An 8520-nucleotide genomic window follows, 5' to 3' on the forward strand; every position below is an offset into this window, starting at 1 on the left:
CTATTAAATCATAAAGTAACAAATACATATTAATTATTACTCATATTATTATTTCATTCGTTCTTAATGTATCAAGCGTCTATATGCAAAGAAAAGCCAAAAACTATTGTGTTTATCATTAAACAAAGACATAGTCTTAAGATGCTTTGTGGGCTTTACGGCATAACCAGGTTTCATTCGCCCAGGCCCCTGGGCAGTTACCCCCCCCCCCTGTCGGCGGGCCTGTCTGGCGCCAATCTTGTATTCTTAGAATGAAAGTGTTGGTAAAGCTATAATTTATCATCGACTACTCTACTTAAACTAAGATAGCTGTTTTCAAAGTATCATTAGTAACTGGAGTCACTTAACTGAACGTGATGCATCTCTCAATGTGGGGGGGGGGGGTATAACGAACGGTCAATCCCACTGTTCGTTGGTAAAAGAGTAGCCCAAGAATTGGCGGTGGGTAGTGATGACTAGCTGCCTTCCCTCTAGTCTTACACTGCTAAATTAGGGACGGTGCATAAATCGCTGCATAATTTTTGTTTTTACATAATCTTGAAAGAAGGAGAGTAATTATAATTGCTTAAAAGTACAGTTGTTTTTCTCCGACTTTTTTTTTTAAATCTACAAACTCTAAGCTTAGATAAATATTACACAATTAGCTGGAGTACCCGTCCCCTGAAATTGTAAAAATATTAGAGTGTCAAAAATAACAACAGAAAGTACTTGCGTGTAAGTGTACTTAGGATTATAAACAGGGATGACTCCAATTCTTAATTTTAGAATTGTGTTTATTTCAGATTTCAGATTCAAACCTACGATTATTTTCGTCAGCCAAAAATCACCATCCATACCTTCCTCCATTGATGAATGTTTTATTTGGAACTTATGGAAGTTTTCCGAGAATTATCCTCACTCGATCTCAAACTCGTGGACTTCGTAATTCAGAAGAACTGTACAAAAAACTTGAACCCTACAAAACAAGATTCCAAAATGGCTTATCTAAACATTTAAATCAAGCATTTCATTCGTCGCTATGGAACCCTAAGGGCGTAAATTTTCACTGCTATTCAAACAAAAGAGCTTCATGTCCCTTTTAATATTTGTAATGCCGGTAGTAGAAATAAGATAAAAAAATATCTTAATGAATATATCTATTGGTTTCAAAATGTTTTTAGATATTGTTTGATAACTAAATATCAATACTAATATTACACTTTTTATTAATTACGAGACGTAGTTATCAAAATAAAGATTTTGTAACGAGTATGCTTAAAACAAAATACATATTAGAAATCATATACGAATTTGTTTAATTAATTTGAAGTGTTCGAAATTATAAATTGTAAACCGTGTTTGGATTTTCAAAGGTGTATAATCATGAAAATATATGACTACATGCACAAATTTTGACAAATATTTTAGGCATTCTTCTGTTTCTTAAATTTATTCTCTGACAATAAAACATTTTTAAAAACAATAGTGAAAATCAAAATATTACGATTTTATTCTCTTGTCATATAAACATTTCACAGTTTAAATTAGAAATCCATAAATATACATAAGATACGTAAAATAGTAGAGCGTTTTACATTTAGTAATTTGTTTTTGGCAATCTAAGCGAAGTATTCTTACAAATATTCATGAATTGTACAATAACATATTCCATCTAAGAAATTAAAATAGTACCCCGATAGCAGAAAAACAGTTTTTTAATTCCATAAAGGTGTCATTTCAAGTTAATATTTATGTTTTAGACATTTAAAATAGGTTTTATTTTAAGTTAGGAATGAAACAAAATCTATTATAGTGAAACATCATCTTCGTCATGAAACTGCCATTTAAGCCAAGGTAACAAACATTGTTTAAAAATTATACTTTTGGGATGTGTTACGAGAGATCCTTTTTTTGCTATGTTTTACCTCAGTTCCTTTTTGTAGGTTGATATGAGTTTGAAATAGTGAGACGACCAGAACTGCTGGAACTTTCAGTACAATATTCTGCCAGAATAATTTTTATGCTGTTTCTTGCAAGGTTATTTGGCTTATTTTTATTCTTAGCTGAAATATCTATTAGAAATAATTCACTCATTCATGAGCACCAATATTTGTGCTTATAATACTTATTTATATATTATGCATGTTTTTCACATTTAAAAGCACTTCTTTGTTATAGTATTTCTAGGCAGGTGTGAAAAGTATACTTTATTATAACTTCTTAATTTCCATAACTCTGGAAATCAGTTTTCTCATACTCTACCTACACACACACTGATGATAAATAAACTTTTATAAACATATATATTCACCCCTAAAATAAACTATTCCAGCTTTCGGAACTGTAAAGTAGTATCTTCTGATGCACGCCATTTGTTTAGCTAGAACTAGAAAACTTTCAATATTCTGCTGCATACCTTCAGAAAAATTATTTATTTAGATTATAACAAGTAATATGATCAGAAAAATATGTGATTGTCACCTTTTATTACTCATCTTAAACCTATGCTAAAATTCTTTCTGAACCTTTTTACTTCAGGTTAGTCAACGTGACTCACCTGAATCACGAAGCTGTTGTAACTATTTCGCTTTTATAATAATACTAAAAAATAAAGCTTAATAAATTCACATTTAAGAAAAAATTATTTTACTAAACAAATTTTTAAATAAGCTTTCTTCAGTTTAAAATATTTTAGAACATTAATCTAAATTTTAAGCTCAAAGCTACATAATGGACTACCTGCACTATTATACCCCAATTGTTAGAATTCACAACATGAAAACCATCTACTAAAGCAAATTCATGCAACACAAGTAAACTCATCTTGTAGTCAATAATGGCACAAATACTTGATATTTGTTTGTTACGGAACAATACAAATATACCATTATTATGTTTCTAGCTTATTAATTTGGAAACAAACATTTTGAATTTTAATACACTCCTCTAAAAACCTTACTCATGCACTATAAATTATCACTTTTCGCTCATCTTTAAGATTCTACCAAACACAGATGTTAAACCATCTTGTTATGGCGTGTTCTATCGTTAGGTGGATTATTTTTTATTATTTGGTAAAAAAAATAATGTTAAGTCCAGTCCATATAATGATAATGAATTAATTTATTTCTTGAATAACGTTTGCTACAGGCTATACTTACATACATAGTTTCAATAGAAACTGTGATACTAATGTACGCCTAACTTACTCAGAAACTTTTCAATTGAAATTACTTGCTAATTGATTCATAAAGAAAACTCTAACTCACTAAGTAACTGGCTAGACGCAATAACTCTCACTACTAACACTGAATGATTCACCGAGCCTCGTGTTTATATTGTACCCTTGTTTTTACATACTGCACAAAATTTCTAAATTCTACAGAGGTCTTAACTTTCATGAACTTTCTTGATATTGTGTCACGCACCCTCTAGCAAACAAACACCTAAATTAAAATAAAGCTAAGAGCATTGCCCCCTTCTTGGATAGTGAAGTTCCTTGAACAACACAATACACAAATAAAATAGTACACTATACTGTCCATTCACCAAGTCTTTATGACAATTTTCTTCTCCACGTATTATGGAATGCAGAGGGGATGACCTATTGACCCTTATCATCATATGCTGTCCTGTCACTGGAAGTTTTCTCTATTTAAGTGGGCGAGTGAATCTACTGGTGGCTCTCTTGGATTGGACTTGACAGAAACCCTTCGCTCTTGAGCAGGTTCTTCCCACTGGCAAGTTTTCTCTGATGTTACTCAGCTCACCATTCACTTACTGACATAATTAAAAAGACAATCATGGTGGATGATCTTTAGCTTGAATTGCCTGTACTTAAGGATTATGTAAACCATTGATTCTTTTACTTACAACATACGCCCTTTCAATACTTTCTTAACTTGTCTTTTTGTTGTTGCAGGATTGTACAGCCATATCATACCACCTTGATGAAATGTTATTAACAGCGACTTTTTAGTTTATCAAGCTGATACAAGTTCTTTCTAGATAGCCGCATATAACATCATTTGTGTTCCTTAGTCTCTTTACATATTTCATGTATGACTTTGCTGAGTGAATATCATTCAATGCAAGTGCAGAAGGTCCAGTTATACTTTCTCTCCCAAACATTAGTGACGATGGTGTGTTACTTGTAGCTTCATGTACTGTCGTGCGGTAATACATAAGTAGCAGTGGTAGATCTTGATCCCATGTTTTCTGATGTTCATCCACATGCATGACTAACTGATTTGAAAGTGTACAGTTGTATCCGTGCTCAATTATGTCATCAGAAGATGGATAAAAAGTTGTTGTCCTGGTCTTTTTTAATTCAAGGATCTGACACATTTCTGTAAACAATGTTTATTCAAAGTTCTGTCCCTGATCTGAGTGAATTTCTTCGTTGCCTTTTCTTACTTCAAAACTTGTTGTGGTAATCCCTGTGTACATTTCCAATAGTATCGTGGATTTTGTCTTCAATTTTATTTTTGTTCTTAATTCTTCTTTAAATACTATATCTTTTTCTTCTAACCCATCTCTTACCTCTTGATCTTTTAATTTTCTATAAATTTCTTCTTGGTCTTCTTTTAATTTTGTCCCATTCCTTTAATTTCTTGTCTTATCCTTTTTGTTCTTTTAATCTTTGTTTTGATATTACAATTGTCTGTCCTTTTATTTTTGTTCTCATTTAAATTCTGTCTCTCTCTCCTTTTAATGCTCTATTTCCTTCAGGTTATTCTTCTTTCCACAGTGTCATTATTTTCAACAAAATTTTGGTCATGCTTCACATCCGGGTTGTCATCTTGAAGTTTAGTGAAATTTCTATTTTATTTTCACTAAAATAACCTGTCTTCTGACACCAGTATTGTAAAGTGTTCTATCAATTGGTGGGTTTCTTTGGATTATTTGGTTAAAAATAATACCAAGTCAGTCCACGTAATGATAACATTCATATATTTGTTCAATAACATTTGATACAGGCTATGTTTACAAACAACATTTCAATAGAAACTGTGATAATGTATACCCAACTGACTCAAAAACTTTTCAACAAAACTTCGTTGCTAATCAACTCGTACAAACATACTAACTCACTGAATGACTGATTGGAAGCAATAACTCTCACCACTAGCACTGAACTTAATCATTCATTAGCTAATTGACTGATCACTCATTAATTTATTGAATCTTGTTCTTATAATGTATCCTTGTTTTTATATTTTGCTCGAGATTTCTAGTTTTTACTCATGCCTCAACTTTTGTGGACTTTCTAGGTATTGCATCATGTGCTCTCCAGAAAACACATTTAAATTAAAATATCAAAAATACAGCTTACAACAACATCATCATAAAAATATTTGCCCATTGTTTCATTATTCACATTACAAAAAAAATCTGTTAAGATTCCTTCACGATAATCTTTTGATAAAATGTATTTATGGCTAAAATTCTATATTGAAGTGATTGAATTATCATATCACAATACTAATAATTTTGGGCCAAAGTATTTTTTTATCCTATTAGCAAAAGTTAGTAAAGCTTATATATGATCTTAACAAGAGATTAGCAAAAATTATAGAAACAAATGTTTCCAAAACATTTTGAAAATTATTTAATATTAATGCATTCAGTATGTGAAAGACCACAGGCAAATTCAAGGAAAATCAACCTGGAGTTTGAAAACTGTCAAACATACAAAGAAAATAAGATAATTTCAATAAATAAACAGATATAACTGAAGTATTTTTATTGCTGCAAGTACAAAACTAATATTGTGGCACTAGTGTACAGACTGTCTAGGTGTGATGAAGCATGGTTTATTATTAAATAAAGAGGCAAGGTATCTTAGCCTTGATCATGCAAGAATTTTTAAAATGCTCGTTTATTGTAATTTAAAAAATAAGTACATATAAACTATTTCATTTAAATGTGATAAACTTTCATATTGATGAAAAATGTAAACATTTGTCTTTGATCCAGCTTGCATATTTTTAAATAAAGTTTTTACATGATAGAACAAAGGCATAAGTGTGAAAATTATTTTTAGTTATCTTAAAAGATACCACAATAAGATTTTGCTTTTTAAAGAAAACCATATTTACAAAACCAGTGGTGGAACATAATTAATATTGAGGAGGAGGCCAGTGATATTTTAACCCCACTCATAAAAATAGATAGCAGTAAAACAGGTACTTCCTTTAGTCATCTCGGTTTACTTCCAGGTGAATTCAACTTGCCCTTCTTTCATAGATGTAAACATGTTGGTAATGTTGTTGTGCCAGATAACTAACTATTGTTTGAACTGTAGAACTATGAAATAAATTCCATATTAGGATAAATTTTCACATCTTTTAGCCATGTCACTGCACATTATTTCTTTATCCCACAAGAAAATACAGGTTTTGGATGGAGCAAAAATGGCCACAAAAAAAGTGTATTGGAGGATGTTTTTTTTGCAAGACAATCAAGGCATGCTTGGTTATCAAAATATATGTAGTATTATACATCATAGTAAAGGGAAATTTATGTAGATTCATATTCTACTAAAAATATGACTGAGAAAGATAAACTAATTTTAGACTGTGAAAGAATGGTAGGAAGATCGACAAGATGAAGAAATATTCACACAAGCATAACTTACCAAGTCCTAGCACTGCCCTCCATGGTAAATATCCACTGCAAGAGCTCTAAAATGACAGATAGATGAAGATTGGTAAAATGTATGTTCATAATTGTCCTTATAACCATCAATAAAGTGCATTTTATTGAAGAATAGTTCATTAGTATGGATTACATCAAAGGGAAGTAATAAATGAAGAAAATCAAACAGCATTTTACAAATATATACAGTCTATGTACAGCAATCATCATGTTTAGGCTGGTGCTACTCGTTGTTTTGATTGTTATAAAGCACTTCTTCGGATACAGATGTGGTCTGTCTGTGCATCCTGTGCAAACGTAACTGGAACGACAACATTTTCCAGAGCCACTGCAATGCACACAGTCTCAATCTTTTTCTTCATAGTTCACAAGATGTCTGGCTCCAACCACCTTCTCCATTTCATTCCCTTTCTTCTCACATTTTGAATTCCTTGGTGTTTTTTTTTTTGGTGTCACTTCTACAGCTTCGTTTGTTAGGCCATCAAAGAAGTTTTGTTTGAAAACTTGCAGGCTCACTTTCTGTCTCTTTTGTACAAGATGTGAGCATTTACTTGAGTCACTTTGATAATCCAGTAGTATACTTTCTTCCACCACTTCTAGGTTTTACAGTTGTGCATACTATAACATCACACCATCTGGTCCATGTGATCACAGCCATTCATGGATATGTTGTAGTAATCCACAACCTTTGGCTTTAAGATGGTGTTTGCTCCTGCTTCCTTTTGAATGGTTTACATCACAGCTTTGGTTAATACAAACACACATGGCTTTTTTGCCTTTGTCAAAAACCACCCCACCTACTGATGGGTGTGTAGATATCCAGTAGTGGACCAGTAGCCCCTGATCTTGAGTTAAAGGTCAAAACCCACAGCAAGCAAAGCTTCTGTAAACTTCATCCATTCATAATAAGTAACTGGCATCCACAAGGAAAATGATCATCATTTTGTTGGAAGCTTGTTTTTCTCCAAAACCTTTGCTGTATATGCATTGATGCTAGAAATCAAAGTGGCCACAGTTTCTTTGTCAAGAAAAGCTTTAAGGAAATCCAGTGGTGAATGGCTTTCATCCAAATCCAGCTTCACGTTTCGTTGTGGCTCATGGAATGAAAAGTTCATGTCAGTCTCTCCTTCTTTAACTACTCTCAATGCTACTTCATCTTCACCATTCTCACAATCTCCTCCTACTCCTACAACTATCCTCTCCCTCTTGTTAGGTCTAGATCCAGACACTGCTTTTCTTTTCCTCATAGTAGCACCACTAGTCTTTCCCTTGCCTTTACCTGTACTCACACCTGCAACGCCTGCCACAGGACACTCCTCTCTCTCTCTCTCACTTTCAACAGATCTATCTGAGTCAGTCTTCTCACTTTCAAAATCACCATCAAGATCACTGGGAATAAAGTCATTTTCCTAGCTCAACTTTCTAGCTTCCTTAGAAGTATAGTGACGAGGTCTACCAGAAGTAGTGGGTGTGGTAGTTTTCTTTGTTTCATAATAGGGGTTCAAAACACTCATGTAAATCACTGAAAATATGTCTTTCACCAATCAAATTGGCACTCTGATTAGATATTTCATTAACAGAAGTAGTTCTAGTTTTATACTGAATATACGAGGCATTCAAAATGTGGGATTGATTGTGAAAAAGAACAAGACCTACAAACCGATATATCGACTGTTTATCCAAGTAGGAAAACGAGTGCACCGACATATCAGCTGCTCAGAGACAAAGAGTTAATGCAGTTCACTATAATTGTTTATATCCTTAAAAACACTGAATAATCACAGAAACATTAAATTTATACCAGCCCTGATTTGATCACTGCTATCTTGTTTGGCTTGTTTACTCCTCTAGCTACAAACTTTCCTTATAATTTTTTACATT

This window comes from Limulus polyphemus, unplaced genomic scaffold (genome assembly GCF_000517525.1).
Source record: "Limulus polyphemus unplaced genomic scaffold, Limulus_polyphemus-2.1.2 Scaffold429, whole genome shotgun sequence".
NCBI classification, from domain to species: Eukaryota; Metazoa; Arthropoda; class Merostomata; order Xiphosura; family Limulidae; genus Limulus; species Limulus polyphemus.